The 17,404-nt window shown below is 39.8% G+C and overlaps 1 protein-coding gene across 1 annotated transcript in view; it reads left to right on the top strand.

Annotated features, from left to right (window-relative positions):
• kalrna (kalirin RhoGEF kinase a) overlaps positions 1–17,404 on the top strand; it is a 734,185-nt gene that overhangs the window by 237,892 nt on the left and 478,889 nt on the right. The window lies entirely within an intron of this gene.

Here is a 17,404-nt window from a genome sequence, read left to right as displayed (position 1 = left end):
GCAGCTTGTACACCTCACCCAAGAGGCTGGGAGATTGATGAGTCCTGCTTCATATTGCAAAATCTCATTGTAGTTTTTATTCTTCCATTTTCAGACACCACCAACAGCCTGACTAGAAGATAAAATGTGCTTTTACTAGACTTTGAGATACTTCACGACATTATCTGTTGCTATTCTGTACAGATTATGAGATATCTATCCAGCAACTCAACTAATTGCAGATGAAGATAGTTTTTTTTAAATGAACTTAGATGCATTTCATCTCTACTTTCCTTTGTGTGTATTATGTATTTAGTACATGAATTTTTTAAAATTTATTTCCAATCTCTCTCCTCTGTAGTCTTTCCTTTACTCTATGACATCATTCTCTTTGTCTTACTGTTTACCTCACTTCCAAGACCCACTTATCTCTTCTCATCCATCACTTCTCCCATATTGTTCAGGGTGCCCCCTGGTGTATGATTATTAGTAGGAAAACATAAACAGTTATTAAAGCAGATGAGGACAAAAGACATACATACTATTTTAAAACTATATTTAGTAGGGAGATTTTCTATTTTAATGTTGTAAGGTTTGATGTAAGGTTCTGAAACAGTGGCCCTAGGTAGCACTTCTCAATTCATTGTTCACTGGCTTTTAATTTCGGAATAGGACACAGAGGCACACTTCTGTGCTCTTATGACAAGCTCATCATGATCTTGGAGTGAATTTTCTGGGTTCTTCATATTTGTGAAGTTTGTGAACTGATGTTTCAGTACCTCCCTGCTTTTGCTGTTTTGCTGTGGTTTTGTGATGTTGTTAAAAAAATGATTAAAGTTACTACAAATACTTTGATTCTGATGTATATTTTCTACTTCGAACTACATGTTGCTCCTTCAGTCTCTAAGTTTTCCACTTTAGTGGGACATTCAGTATTACTTTTGGAAGTTAACATGATCAGATCAGAAGAGGCCGGTTTGTGTGAGGACAGATTGGTCCTGACAACGTATAAATGGATTGTCAATTAAAAGTAAACCAATCTTTTTTTAAAATTCTACTTAAAGAACTTTCAGTTTTCCATGAATTCAATGAAGCTCTGTTTGTGATCTGGCAATGTTACAGTGGTGGAATTCAATTAGTATCACCCCTTGAAACTTTCACTTACAACTTATGAGTTTTGAGATCTTATGCTACAACTTGAGGACTATTGTCTTCACTTAATATAGTACTTCGAGTCTGTTGAAGCAAAAACAGCTTTTTCCTCACATACCATTTAATTGACTAAATACAAACAGCCAGAAATACATAGCAATTCAGACAACATCGGTGAAGAAACGGGAGTCAAAGCAGTTGACAATTTGGGACTGAATCCTTTCCTTAGTGTTGTAAAATATTACAAGGAACAGCACTGAGTAAAAAAAAGCTAGGAAGTGGACAGATAAATGGAATGTGAACTGAAATATAGAAATGATGTCTAGTAGGAGATTAACACACAGAAGTGAAAATTAGCAGGAGCCACTTTGAGAGCAGTGAAAGATATATACTGTATAAACTAAGAGTGTGTGGGAATTTCTAATGACCTAGATTCATAGGAAACCAGGTAATTGTCAGTGCCCTTGGTATGAAGATCTTCATGTTATTTATATTCCTGTGGTTAGTGAGAGAAAGGAGCATTGGTGGTGAGTTCCATCAATCCTTATTAACATCTTTGGCCACCTACCCATACAAACAACCACCTCCATCCCTTCCTTCAACTCCCTCCACCTTTAATTCCTCTCCTTACAATATGTAGAACTGTCAGAAAGCAAACGGAAACTACCCTTGTCTAAATTGTCATAGAGAATGTGAATACAAGAAGGCCACAAAGTGTCTGGTAAAATATGACAAACAAGAGAAAGCCTACTGATGCTGGAAATCCAAGCAACATGCACAAAATGCTGGAGGAACTCAGCAGGCCGGGCAGCAGCTATGGTAGATGCTGCCTGACCTGCTGAGTTCCTCCAGCATTTTCTGTGCATTGCTTGGTAAAATATGAGATGCTGTTCTTCAAATTTTACATTGAGCATAAAGACAGAAATTTTAGTGGGAATAAGAACAGAAGAACAACACAAAAGCAGCAGAAGAAGGCCTTCATGAGGAAATCTGCAGATGCTGGAATTTCAAGCAACACACATAAAAGTTGCTGGTGAACGCAGCAGGCCAGGCTGCATCTCTAGGAAGAGGTACAGTCGATGTTTTGGGCCGAGACCCTTCGTCAGGACTAACTGAAAGAAGAGCTAGTAAGAGATTTGAAAGTGGGAGGGGGAGGGGGAGATCCAAAATGATAGGAGAAGACAGGAATGGTGGGATGGAGCCAAGAGCTGGACAGTTGATTGGCAAAAGGGATATGAGAGGATCATGGGACAGGAGGCCTAGGGAGAAAGAAAAGGGGGAGGAGGGGAAAACCAGAGGATGGGAAAGGGGTATAGTGAGGGGAACAGAGAGAGAAAAAGGAGAGAGAGAAAAAGAATGTGTGTGTATAAATAAATAACGGATGGGGTACGAGGGGGAGATGGGGCATTAGCGGAAGTTTGAGAAGTCAATGTTCATGCCATAAGGTTGGAGGCTATCCAGACGGAATATAAGGTGTTGCTCCTCCAACCTGAGTGTGGCTTCATCTTTACAGTAGAGGAGGCCGCCTGGGAGATCGTTTCGCTGAACACCTACGCTCTGTCCAGCAGAGAAAGCAGGATCTCCCAGTGGCCACACATTTTAATTCCACGTCCCATTCCCATTCTGATATGTCTATCCACGACCTCCTCTACTGTAAAGATGAAGCCACACTCAGGTTGGAGGAACCATGATCCTCTTATATCCCTTTTACTAATCAACCGTCCAGCTCTTGGCTCCATTCCTCCCCCTCCTGTCTTCTCCTATCATTTTGGGTCTCCCCTCTCCCCCTCCCACTTTCAAATTTCTTACTAGCTCTTCTTTCAGTTAGTCCTGACAAAGGGTCTCGGCCTGAAATGTCGACTGTACCTCTTCGTAGAGATGCTGCCTGGCCTGTAGGCAACTTTTATGTGTGTTGTTAGAAGAAGGCCTCCTGGCCCTTTAAACCAGCTCCACCACTATGATGTTTATGCTGATATAGCTCAGTGTCATTATCAGGATTCATTTCCATTGAATCCTTTAATGACTAGAAATATATTAATCTTCCTTTTGAATGGCTGAGGCTTCAGGGCTTTGCAGACTATGAATTTGCAAAGGTTTATCTCCCTCAGAATGAAGGAGTTTAGAGGAACATAGATCAGCTGGGATCATATTCCATGATGAGGTAGGCTTGAGGTACCAAGTAGCCTACTCCTCCACCTATAAACAGTTTGAAGTTCCTGGCTGTCACTATCTTTGAGGATCTATCTTGGGCCCAATATATTAATGCAATTACAAAGAAGGCACAACGGTAGCTATCGTTCATTGGGAGCTTCAGGAGAATTGGTTTGTCATCAAAGATACTCGCAAATTTCTACAAATGTACCATGGAGAGCATTCTAACTGGGTGCTTCACCATCTGGTGTGGAGGGACCACTGCACAGGATCGGAAAAAGTTGCAGAAGGTTGTAAATTCAGCCAGCCTCTTCATAGGCATGACCCCCTCCCCAGCATCCCAGGCAGCATCAAAAAATTATGCCTCAAAAAGGCGGCATTCATCATTAAGGACCCCCATCACCCAGGACCTGCTCTCTTCTCAGTACCACTATCAAGGAAGAGGTACAGGAGCTGAAAACACACTCTTAACATTTCAGGAACAGCTTTTTTCCCTCCACCATCAGATTTCTGAATGGACAATGGAGCCATGAATGCTACCTCAGTATTTTTTCCTTTCTTTTTGCACTACTTTTTAATTTTTTAATATATACTACTTATTGCAATTTATAGTTTTTTTATTATGTATTGCAATGGTCTGCTAATGCAAAACAACAAAATTCATGAACTATGCCTGTGATATTCAAAGTTCAGAGTTCAAAGTAAATTTATGAAAAGTAAACCTGATTCTGATTTTCTTGTGTTGTTGTGAAGAAAAATATTCTCACCTCAATCCTAAATGACCTAACAGTCTGCCTCTGGGACCTGGACTTCTGCCAGAGGTAACATATTCCTGCAGTTTTCCCTTTTAGTACTTAGTAAGTATCAATAACAACTCTCATTCTTCTAAACTCTAGAGCTGGGATTCCCAACCTTTTTTCTATGCCATTGAGCCTTACCATTAACTGAGGAGTCCACAATGGGAACCACTGCTCTAAAGCATGATATCCATACCTATCCTATTTTTCCACTTATGGCAAAATTGACATGTCTGGAAGCAGTCTATGAATTCTCATTGATCCTATCAAGTACTAAAGGACTAAATTGAATAGATGTGGAGAAGATGTTTCCAGTAGTGGGAGAGTCTAGGGCTAGAGGGCACAGCCTCAGAATAGATGGACATCAGTTTAGAACAGAAGTGATGAGAAATTTCTTTAGCCAGAGAGTGGTGAATCTGTGGATTTCATTGCCACAAGTGGCTGTGGAGGCCAAGTCACTGGGAGGTTGATAGGTTCTCGATTAGTAAAGGCATCAAATGTTATGGGGAGAAGGTTGGAGAATGGGGTTGAGAGGGAAAATAAACCAGGCACGTTGAAAAAGCAGAGCAGGACTCGATGGGTCAAATTCCACTCCTGTGTCTTCTGGTCTTATGGTCTGATTTGATTTTCACTGTTTTGTTTTGTTACTCTCCTTGCTGCAAGGATGTTAGTCCCCGTCCTTCAGAGCCACAAGCCATGTGATTTGGCCCAGAAGGAGAATCAGTGTACTGAATTGAAATTGGCAAATAAAAGAGAGCTTATTTACATCTTATAAACCCTATAGAAATGCTGAATGAGCAATGCATATGTAACCAACTATGAGGCCAGTTCTATTTTTGAAATGCTTCCAGTCTAGTCATATGTGATGAGTTAGCCTGAAACATTTTCAGAGTGTTATTATTTCATAGCTGGAAAAAAAGCAGAAGGGCTCAGTCAAGCATTCACACAGCATAGGTTTAACAGACTTGCGTTACAAAACAAAAAAAAAAATCACACCACCATCATCTAAGGCTATGTCCACACTACGCCGGATAATTTTGAAAACAAAGCTTTTTTTCTTCATTTTGACCTTCCATCCACACTGAAACGGTGTTTTCAGCCCCTGAAAACGGAGATTTTCAGAAACGGTCTCCAGAGTGAATAAATCTGAAAACGCCTAATATCCGTTGCAGTGTGTATGGGGTAACTGGAGTTTTTTAAAACCGCTGTCATGACGTGTCGGAACAGATGGCGACAGCGCGACATTTCATTGTTTTCTTCTTCTTATTATTACTACTTTATTGTCGCCAAAGAATTGATACTAGAGTGTACAATCATCACAGCGATATATGATTCTGCGCTTCGCAGAACCTAACAATTTCAGAACAGACAGCAACGAGACTGAAGCCAGAAGAGTTAGAAATGTACTCACCAAATACTTTGACCCATAGCTTACTGGATAAACAAGTATACTCAATTTGCCCTGTTTTCTGTCCTTGCTTATATGAAGGTGCTTTACCTATTTATGCAAGTACTTCTCTGGCAATAGATGTGTAACAGCCTAATGTAACATTGTATGGAAATACAAGATAACACTGATGCAGACATGTTTTATACATTTAACAAGGTGATTTATTAACGCAACAGAGTTAGTTAGTTTTTCAATGTTCGTTGTCAGCCGGATTATACTGTCCGTTAACTCCCTGTTGGTTGCCTCCATACACTCCAGTATATGTATTTTTTTAGTTTTACGTCCTCCTGCGCGAGAGCCAAGAGCAATTTTTCTACTCTAACTGGACAAATGCGCACCAAGCATATCATTTCCTCTTTGCTTGTTTTCTGTGTGTCCTGCTCATGCCCAGTAGGAGGAGATTCGCCCAAATATCTGTCTAATGTGGACAGAGATATTTTGAAAAAAGTTTAGTGTGGATGCCTGTTGGTTTTACTCGAAACCAGTGTTTTCAAAATTATCCGGGGTAGTGTGGACGTAGCCCAAAGCAACATATTAGATTGGAGAAAAGATGTGTAAATTGGGCTGTTTATGGTGAAACTAAAGACAGCTGCTGCACCTTTTGTTCTCATGTGCAAAGGTGCCAGAGAAAAACAGTGAAGTGTAGGGAACTTCCGGTCAAGGTGGTGCCTGCGTATGATGCTCCTGTGGTCGACATCTTCTGGATGGATCATGAAATTATTTTTCTTTTACTTCTTTCATGTCTTTTACGTTTGTCTCTCTCCTTGAATGTGATTCTGGAACTGTCGAGGCCCCTGTTTTGCTGCTTGGAGATCATTTGGGTGTTCCAGCGCTCTAGAGCCTCCGAAAGGATTCCAAGAGGTAGCATGCGCGAACCTCATAGCGGGCAGGCTGCAGGCCAATATTTGGCTCCATTTTGCTAATTAAAGCCCCCATTGTTCGCCAATTGAAGTGATGAGGGAGGTTGAAACATCAAAGCGAGTGCAAAGGGTGAGCACCGGCTACCTGTTTTTTGATTGGTTGCTCAGTACTGGGAGGGGAGAGCTTACAGTTGTATCTGGGCCCTGATGGTATTGTCCAGGTTATTTTTTTCTACCTTTTCCTAATGTCCCTCTGATCTTCAGTTTTATTTACCAGAACTGTAAGTTTGCCCAATACCAACTATCTTGCTGGTAAGTGTACAGTCTCTAGTAAATAAAATTGAAGACCTCAGAGCTAATGTGCTGTATCAGAAGGACATTAGGATAGTGTGTGTCCTTTGTCCCATGGAATCCTGGTTAAGCCCTTCCATACTGAACACAGTGATTCAGATGAATGGATTTACTATATGCCGTCAGGATAGGACTATTGAGTCTCTCAAAAGCAGAGGTAGAGGTGTTTGCCTCATGATCAACTCCTCTTGGTGTACAAATGTCCCAATTCTGCTCACCAGACCTGGATTATCTTGCAATTAAGTGCCATGCACTTTGTCGGCCACAGGAGATTTCTGTAATCATTTTGGTAGCAGTGTACATTCCACATCAGGCCAATGTCAAACAGGCTTTTGATGATCTGAACAATGGGATCAACATGCATGAAACTGCACACACTGACATCTTCAGTATCATTTTAGGGAATTTTAACCAGGCCAACTTGAAAGAAATACTAAATAATTACCATCACTTGCAATACTAGAGGAAAGAACACACTGGGCTCACTGTTACACCACCATCAAGAATGTCCACCGTGTGATACCACGCCAACATTTCAGAAAGTCTGATCACCTGGCTGAACTTCTACTCCCTCAGTATAGGCAGAGACTGAAGACTACTGTGCCAGTAGTGAGGATCAAGAAGGCATGGATAAGGGAAGCACAGGAGTGTTTACAGGACTACCTTAAATCAGTGGACTGGACTGTATTCAGGAATTCATCTTCGAATCTAGATGAGTATGCCACAGTTGTTACTGACTTCATTAAAACCTGTGTGGATGTGTGTGTGCCTACGAAAATTTGCTGTACATTCCCAAACCAAAAGCCGTGGATGACCAGGAGGCACATCGTCTGCTGAAGGCTAGATCTGTGGCACTTACTGAAAGTCTTGTGACCCAGCCCTGCAGAAGAAAACTAGATATTACTAGCAAGGGCTACTTCAAGGCGAAGAGACAATCTCGAGCGATGTTGGAGGCAACATCGGATGCACATCAACTCTGGCAGGGTTTGCGAGACATTGCTCCTTGCAAAGCGAAACCCAACTCAATGCCTCCCATGCCTGCTTTGAAAAGAAGAATATGACTACAGCTGTGAAGATTCCTGCTGCACCCGGTCACCCTGTGGTCTCTGTCTCAGTGACTGATATTAGGCTGTCTTTAACGAGGGTGACCCCTTGCAAGGTGGAAGGCCCCGATGTACCTGGCAAGACTCGGAAAACTTGTGTCAAACAACTGGTGGGAATTTTAAAGGACATTTTGGACCTCTCACTGCTACCGTCACAAATTCCCACCTGCTTCAAAAAAGCCACAATCATACCAGTGGCTGAGAAGAATAATATGAGCTGCCTTAATGACTCTCGCCCAGTAGCACTCACATCTACGGTGATGAAATGCTTTGAGAAGTTAGTCATGGTAGAATGAACTCCTGCCTCAGCAATGAGCTGGGCCCACTGCAATTTGCCTATCACCACAATAGGTCTACAGCAGACACAATCTCAATGGCTCTTCACACAATTTTAGATCACCTGGACTGTACAATCACCTATCTCAGGATGCCAATCGTTGACTGTTGCTCAGCATTTAACGCCATCATTCCCACAATCCTGATTGATAAGTTACAGAACCTGGGCCTACCTCCCTCTACAATTGAATCCTCAACTTCCTAACCAGAAGACAATAATCTGTGTGGATTGGTGATAATATCTCCTCCTTGCTGACAATCAACACCGGTACACCTCAGGGGTGTGTGCTTAGCCCACTGCCCTACTCGCTCTACACCTATGGCTGTGTGGCTAGGCATAGCTCAAATACCATCTATAAATTTTCTGATGATACAACTGTTCTTGGTAGAATCTCTGATGGAGATGAGAGGGTGTACAGGAGTGAGATATACCAGCCAGTTGAATGGTTTCACAGCAACAACCTTGCACTCAGTGTCAGTAAGACGAAAGAGCTGATTGTGGGAGGGTAAGATGAGGGAACATAAACTATTCCCCTCAGAGGGATCAGAAATGGAGCAAGTGAGCAATTTCAATTTGCTGGGTATCAAGATCTCTGAGGATCTAACCAGGCCCCAACATATCGATGCAGCTATAAAGAAGGCAAGATAGTGGCTATATTTCATTAGGAGTTTGAAGAGATTTAGTTTGTCAACTAAAACACTCGAAAACTTCAATAGATGTATTATGGAGAACATTCTGACAGGCTGCACCACTGTCTGGTGTGGAGGGGGGTGGTGGCTACGCAGGACCGCAAGAAGCTACAGAAAGTTGTAAAGTTAGCCAGCTCCGTCCATTATTAAGGATACCCATCACACAGGGCATGCCCCCTTCTCATTGCTACCATCAGCAGGGAGGTACAGAAGCCTGAAGGTGCACACTCAGCGATGGAAAACCAGGAAAGGTCATTACTGTGTTTCATTCCAAAAAAAAATCAGTTTTGAGTTTTGCTCAAATGAACAGCTTTCCTCTGTACGCTTTGATGGCAAGTAATCTGTTGACATTAGTTAATGTTTATTTGAGAGCAGATGAATGGTGATCACTCAGCAAAGTGATCTTATTCCATAAAGCACTTGTGGTAAACCATGTATATATGTTGTAACTCGGTTACCTGTCTGGACACACCCCTCTGCTGACTGCCCCTGTGGCTCCTCCCACAGAGTCCTGTATAAAGGTGTTCGTCTTGCCCCTCCCCTTCATTCCGGGGGCAGACACTCACTGTGGAGGTCGTATTGTACAGCGAATAAAATTGAAGCACTGTCAATTACTCCAAAAGACTGAGGTTTGGTAAAAATACTGAAAGGCTTTTATTCGCTGTACAATATGTACAATTGCCAGAGTTGTCTCAGCGATAATTCAATTGTAGCAATTCACATATGGTTATTTTGCACTTTGCACTGAGTTAAAAATGTGTATTTCTAGTCTCACTGAGTGATAGACTCACTTTCAAGGACTCTTCATCTCATGTTCTCAATATTTATTGTTTAGTTATTATTATTACTTTTTTTCTTTTGTATTTACACTCTTGGCAGTCTTTTACACATTGGTTGTTTGTCTGCCCAGTTGGGTGTGGTCTTTCATTGATTCTATTATGGTTTTTGGATTTACTGAGTATGCCTGCAAGAAAACAAATCTTAAGGTTGCATAAGGTGACATATATGTACTTAAATAATAAACTTACCTTGAACTTTGAACTTCAATCTCATGAACACAGATTTCAAACATGGCGACCGTTGAAGACAGGAAAGTATAAATCATAACGCGATAAAGTCTGCAGATGCTGGAAATCTAAAGCGGCACACAAAAAACAATTGAGAAACTCAGCAGGCCAGGCAGCATCTATGGAAAGGAATAAACAGTCAACGTTTCAGGTCGAGGCCCTTCTTCAGAACTGTTTATTAATTTCCATAGATGCTTCCTGACCTGCTGAGTTCCTCCAGAAAAGTCCTTTAGATTTAAATGTATTAACCATTACTTTTCTGTGCATTGGCAGTTGAAATTAGTGCAAATGTTTATGCCCTTTTAAATTTTAACTATCTTTAATTTGTGCTGTTAATTTATGGGAAAAGACAAATAATAACTGAAGATGCTGGAATCTGAAGCAAAGGTAGAAAATCTGGAACAACCTAACCAGTAAACATCTGTGTAAACAGAAACCAATAAATGTTAACTAGTTTCCCTTTGCTTGACTGGAGGAGTTCGTCCAACATTTCTGTTCTTGTAGGCAATTTATGAAATTGATTTAGAAATGCATACCGTTTCCCCGCAATTGAAGAATTTTGTCCTGCATTCATTATTTACTCAAATATTAAGGAATTTCAGCTCTGATCAGTTTTGGAACTCTAAGTTAATTTATAATTACTGATAATGTGGGTATTCCTGTTGCAGTACATTGTTTTAGAAGTGTATAATTAATACAACACGAGCTAAAATGAAACTTATTTGGTATCTCATTTTAGATGTATTTAAATTTCACCTTTTGTTTGTGATTTAGAATTAAATTTTCTAGAGCAGGGGTCCCCAACCTTTTTTGCACCACGGACCGATTTAACATTGACAATATTCTTGCGGGCTGGGTGAGTGTGGAGGGGGTAGTGTTCAAGTAGGGATAAACTCACCTCAGCATGTCTTTTACAATTAGGGTTGCCAACTTTCTCACTCCCAAATAAGGGACAAAAGTAGCAGTCAAATCCCGGGACACTTTACCCCAAGAAAGACTACCGTGACCATAAAGCCTTGCGCGGGCATCTGTGTGCGCATGCATGACATGCGCGTGCGCGTACGCGCCGATTTTTTTCCTTCCCACAAATCGGTTCTGCTTTCATCTTCCCCACTAGACTGTGCACACATTATTTCTACTTTATATAGGCTGTGAATTTATCATATCATTCCTGCTTTTACTATATGTTAATGTTATTTTAGATTTTATGTGTTATTTTGATATGATTTGGTAGGTTATTTTTTGGGTCTGGGAATGCTCAAAAATTTTCCCATATAAATTAATGGTAATTGCTTCTTCGCTTCACGCCATTTCAGCACGAAAGGTTTCACAGAAATGCTCTACCTTAGCGGGGGAAATACGGGACAAGGGTGGTCCCGTATGGGACAAACCAATTTAGCCCAATATATGGGATGTCCCGGCAAATACGGGACAGTTGGCAACCCTATGTTCAAGTTCAACAGTGCGTGACAGGGAATGAGGAAAGGTGCAGCTGAATCATATCGTTTCCTCGCGCCCCGGTAGCACATGCTTTGCAGCCCGGTACCAGTCCGCGGCCCGATGGTTGGGGACTCCTGTTCTAGAGATGATTTTATATCTCCCACATTGCCATCTGATTTTGAATGTTGTAGCATGAATTGGAGCTGTCAGCTACTCTGGAAATAGAATGAAATGAATTTTATCACTCAATGATATTTGGATGCAGCTGAATTTAGCTCATGTTTAGTTGCAATGTTATTTCATTAACAAAACTGGACATTGTGCATTTCTGAATCTATTTTTCTCTTGCTCCCATTCAAAGAGTTGTATGTATTTCCATTCATTTTACTTTGGTACATTTGAGAAAATAATTAGTGCCTTATTGGTCACGGAGGGACAAAAGAATCTCTGAATGTATTCAGTCTTTCTTTTGGCAATGTTCGTGTTTTTGCTTGACATCAGTCTTTTGAGAGAAGAGAGTGAATAATATTTTGTGTGAGGTGAGGAAGTGTTGGACATTTTATTGGCTCCATTGTAGGCAATGAAAAATGTATCACCACTCCTGTATTTTCTGGGACAGAGATGCCTTTTTAAAATTTCCTCGAGAAGCGCTTTTGTTTCCCGTGCACCACTAAAACTTACATAGGCTTAAATAGCAATACTGAAGAAAGGGTAAATCGTTTTTTATATTGGCCTTGCTGAATGTGTGGCAATCAAAAAAATACTTGCATTCAACACTTGGACCATCTGTTCCAGTTCCACATTAATATACTCATGCCTTCTATTGTACATTTTCTTCAGTGAACAAGTGTGGTCCCTTAATAGACCTGGAGAATAAGATTGCAATTGCAATCCCATGAATTTATATTTATATTTATCCTTACTTCAGAGAATCCAAGTGACAAAGATAATAAACATATGGCGGAAAAGTGATCGTGTCAGTTTATGTGATGGTCAACAGGTTTCTGCAGAGTTCTGCAGTCGTTTAGTAATCTTTAGGATTTTTCAGACACAGTTTATAGAATGACTGTATTTCAAAAGGTGCTTTTTTAAAATCTCCCACATGTACCAAGGTCATTTCTAACAACTAAATATTTTGCTTAACCACAAAGGCATAAGCAAATTGTTTTTGAAAATATCTACAACATTTATATCAGCCTTCAATCATACTCACTATTACTATTGGCAATCTGGTTGATGCATTATATTTTTGATGTATCCTATGTATTCCTTCAAATTCAGCATGAACAATTTCTGCCATTAATAAACTTCATATTTAATGCAGTTTACCTTTATTGTTCAATTTGTATTCCCTAATGGGTTCCCAAGAATATTAACTCCATAAGCCATCTAATTTTACCTTACTTGATATTTTTTATTCCTCACACAACGTAAATGTTTTGTCTTAGAATTTTTGCCCCCGGAGCTGCTGCTCACTGGGATGAGGTCATCCCATCAATAATAACTGCAGATGAATAGTAAGAAGTACATTCCATTGCTTCACACAACCTGGAAAGATACGTCATCTGGATTTTAATTTGTAACCATACTGTTCAGAGTTGAACATTAAGGTAGTTAAACTTCACTGAATAATAACACTTTAATATGCACTCTGTAGCCACTTTATTAAGTACCTCCTGTTTTTAAAAAGTGGCCACTGAGTTTATGATCATGGTTCTCTGCTCCTGTAGCCCATCCACTCCAAGTTTCAAAATGTTATGTGTTCAGAGATGCTCTTCTGCAAACCACTGCTGTAGTTGCCTTCCTGTCAGTTTGAACCAATCGGGCCATTTTCCTCTGACCTCTCATTAACAAGGCATTTTTGCCCCGGAGCTGCTGCTCACTGGATTTTTTATTGTTTTGTTATTCGCACCATTTTCTGTAAACTCTAGAGACTGCTGTGCATGAAGATCTCTTGTGATCAGCAGTTTCTGAGGTAACCAAACCACCCTGTCTGGCACCAATAATTATTCCATGGTCAAAGTCACTTAGATCACATTTCGTCTCCATTCTGATGTTTGGTCTGAACAACAACTGAACCTCTTCTTCTTCGTCTTGTGAAGTTTAATGGCATTTAGCAGACCAACATAAGGTGCATTACCACCACCTATTTAGATGGAGTGTGCAGCAAAGAGACAGGAAGTATACCCACTAGATTATCCCTCTCCTCCCCCAAATGACTCAAATAATATCAAAAAGTCTAGTGCTTTACAGGAAGTCAAATGCGCAATTATATACATTACGGTGGCAAATTTTCCGTGTTAAACTGTGTCTGTCCCAAAGAGCTCAATTTAGCAATTAGATGTTTCCTCATAGGACCGGCATTCAAACAATGTGTGCTGCACCATTTCTTGTCAAATGCACTCCCTGCGAATGCATAAGGAATTATTCAACCTAGTGTATAATATGTAAATATATGTGTAACTTCTTATAGTTTATATACTTCTTGTATTTTATTTTATATTTTATATAAATGACATCCTTTCTTTTCAGTATCCCAACTTTGTTGCCACAGTTATAAAAAATATATACTGTGATTTTATATTCAAAGGGACTTTATAATTGAGTGTAAAGAAGTGACATAGGATCAGTTTAAAGTCATTTCACTTCGCCCTATCTATGATCTACTTTAAGCTATTAATAGATAATTAGTTGGTTAAATAAGCAGTGTGATTAGCAGTTAAATAGCTGGAGTAATTGGCTGCTTCTGACAGTTTTTTTTTCTTGTGGCAGGAGGACTATTGTGGAAATTAATTTAACACAAATTTGAGCTCATGGCAAGATACTCATTTTGAGCTAGCAAGAAGTCATTGGAGTGTGTGGGAGATCAAGAGTTTGCCTCAGCATGAATTCAGCCTTGAGGTGTCATTGTATTGAAGTTTTTTTTCTATAATTAATGAAAACATGAGGTGGCTAACAGGATTTTAATTCTTGCTAGGTCTCTAGAAAGATAAGAGCTGGCTGGTTTTCTGCCAAGGTATCTCCAGAGCTGTGCCTGTCACTTCTGCTTCGAGTTTTGCTCAGTGCACCTCCTTTGAGCTTCGCTTTGAGCCTAACTATTACTTGTGAACAGTGGGGCACGTGGTAGTTCCTTTGAGGTGTCTTCTTCAACATCTGTGACTGTTAGAATGGTGTGGTTTAAAGAGAAACGAGTGATGTTCCGAACATCAAAGTAACAGATACACACATCTGTCAGGTTAAAGTATCTGAATGATCTGTGGCTTCATTTCACTTAGCGTAATGAGGTTAGAGGCAAGATGTTGACAGGAAGTTTTTCTTCACAGAAACTAAAAGTTGTTCAGGGATGTCTATCTTTGAGTGTAAGCACTCTACCTTAAGTAACTGTTAAGATGAGGTTAATGGATTTTCTTTTAAACTGTAGTTAATGGATTTATATTCAATGATGGTAAAGCTAAGGGAAATGGTAGCAGACAGATAAATGGAAGGAGATTCAAATGAGCCATTACAAAAAGTTTGCAACCTAACTTCCAGGCTCGGCGAACAACTCTACAATCAGTCATTATGCAAAGTTAATAGTCAGTTCCCGAAAAGCTGAAGATAGCTGAAGATAAATTACATCCTACTGGCAACAGAAAACTAAACATCATTTTACTGTCTTGTAAAAGTATCGAAACAACTTTGTGGGCCTCCTTAATGCTTGATATGAAAGTTCCTTAATAAAGTTGGCACATCCTGTGAGTAACAAAGGACACTTATTTCTCAGATGTTGTTTGAAAAGATACATTTTTAATTTAGATACATCTGGAAATTCTCACAGCAACAAAATGATTTGAAAGGTGAAATGCATTCTGATGTGAAATGCATATTTTCATAGAAAGACATGCACTAAAATTGTTACATATGTGGGTTATGACTGAAGAAAAAATGGCTGGGGTCACTTAGCACTTTAGTACAAGAGTGTGTGAAAAAGAGTGTTTATTAAGTGCATCAAAAGTTAGCAAAAAGAAAACTGCCAGTGTTTTCTAAAAGCTAACTATCAGAAAACACAATAATAGCTCCGCACTATTTTTGTCCAGTGTGGACTCCTGTCAGCCCCAATCTCTCCTACTGAGAGCAATGAGCCCATTTATTAGGCATCAGAACATACCATCTTTCATTATCCACAAAGTTAACTTAAGATTGCACGTGAATTGGAATATGATACACTCCACAGTGCAGTTACAATCATATTACAAAATAAACAGCTTAAATACAGAATACAAACAACATACACACATTGACATGTCTCCATCACTAAAGAAATGGAAGACTCCACCATGTATAGCAGAAAAGGCACCACAACGCCAACACTTTAGGACCCATTCTGGGAACATACTGGCGAAGACATCGAAGTGCGTACACTCTGCGCAATGACAGCAGAATGTTTTTTTTGTGTGTGTGTACAAAGCGCATTTACCAAGTGCCCTCTGTCTCAAAAACATTTCGCAGGGACATTCCTAAACAAAAACTGAGTCCTTTCCACATTACAGGGAGATGAGCACAAATATGGACAAAGAGAACAGATTAAAAATAGGCTGAACAAAAGACTGTCTGAAGCAGAAAGCCAAAGAAGCTGGAGATTGTAGGTAGCTTTGATAGTTGAATTACACAGCAGTCACCAGGAACCAGAAAGCCAGTGTTTTCAAAAACAAAGTGCTAGCAAAGGAATGATGAGTGAACAACACTTCATTCTTAGTCAGGTGGCTTAAATTTGGAAGGTCTTGTATATGATGCACGAGGTGAATATTGTTGACCAGGAGCAAGATGGAATATTCGGGTCTGAAGGTAGCAGTACACAAACAGGAGTGAACAATTGAAGTTGTTTGGGACCCTTGCCCTCGATTGAAGCTGTTCTATATCATTAAGTATTTAGACATGCCATTAATTAAGCTATCAGAGAACTTGATTTTATTTGCCATCACATTAATTGTTTTTTGAAATGTAATAATTAATTGGACATATGGCAGTTTTCTTAAGCACACATTTAAAACACATCCAAACTACAAGCATTGTCTATAACACAAAGGATTTCTAAAATGCAGGTAGAATTCCTATAAGCCAAAAAGTTATACTAATGATTTGCAGATGAATGAGTCGTCCGTCACAGAAATCAAAGGCAGAAGAATGGATTCTACAGAACCCCGTCTTTCCGTCTTTATTCTTGATACTTTTTGACCATTCCTAACAAGCTTGATTCTCTCTTACATTTATACTGTTTTATTTTGCCACTCGGGTGCTTTCATACACATAATTTTTTTCAGATACCTTTTTACACAGGTGGTCTAGAAGCTTCTGGGAAGAGAACTCCCAGATAGCCACGGTTAATGCTGTGAAGCTGACCTTTATGTATACAAATCTTCCAACTATTGATAGATCAGCTATTTGTTTTGCTAAGTGATAGTATCAATCTCATCTGCAAGCTTCCTTGAACTAAATAACTCAACCACTGTTGACTGGTTTGATTCAAGTCAATTAATATAACCCCATTGTTTTACAAAGCAACCAGCCCCACTCTGTTGGCTATCATCCTGTGGACTATAACCAGTGCTATTTGCTTGCAAGATTGTCCTTCATACTGATTTTGCTTGCCATTTTCATTAATAACTGAAGACTGACTCCCATTTATATCAAGAAGCTGAACAAAGGATATTGGCTGAAAGTTTAACTTACTCAAAAACAACTCTTTGATCTCTAGAAGTGTCATCCCCTATGTTTAGAAAGCTGAATTTAGCAAAAAGGAGGCTCCCTGGCGCTGGACAATAAATGTCCATCATGTTAAGCAAAGATTTCTAACCTAGCTTCTTACTACCGATATTAGTTTCAAGACAAGACTCCTGCTAAGACTCCTATTAGGAGCAGGTTATCAGTCCACCAATCATTCCAGTAGGTTACCATTGCTAAAAGAGGTTTCCTTGACTGGATGCTCAAACAACCCATTGAGTACCTCCCAGTATAGGATTTTCTGTGTGATTTTCTCTTTAGAGTATTC

The sequence above is a fragment of the Mobula birostris genome, chromosome 6 (genome assembly GCF_030028105.1).
Source record: "Mobula birostris isolate sMobBir1 chromosome 6, sMobBir1.hap1, whole genome shotgun sequence".
Lineage (NCBI taxonomy): Eukaryota > Metazoa > Chordata > Chondrichthyes > Myliobatiformes > Myliobatidae > Mobula > Mobula birostris.
This window is presented reverse-complemented; position numbering and strand designations above follow the sequence as displayed.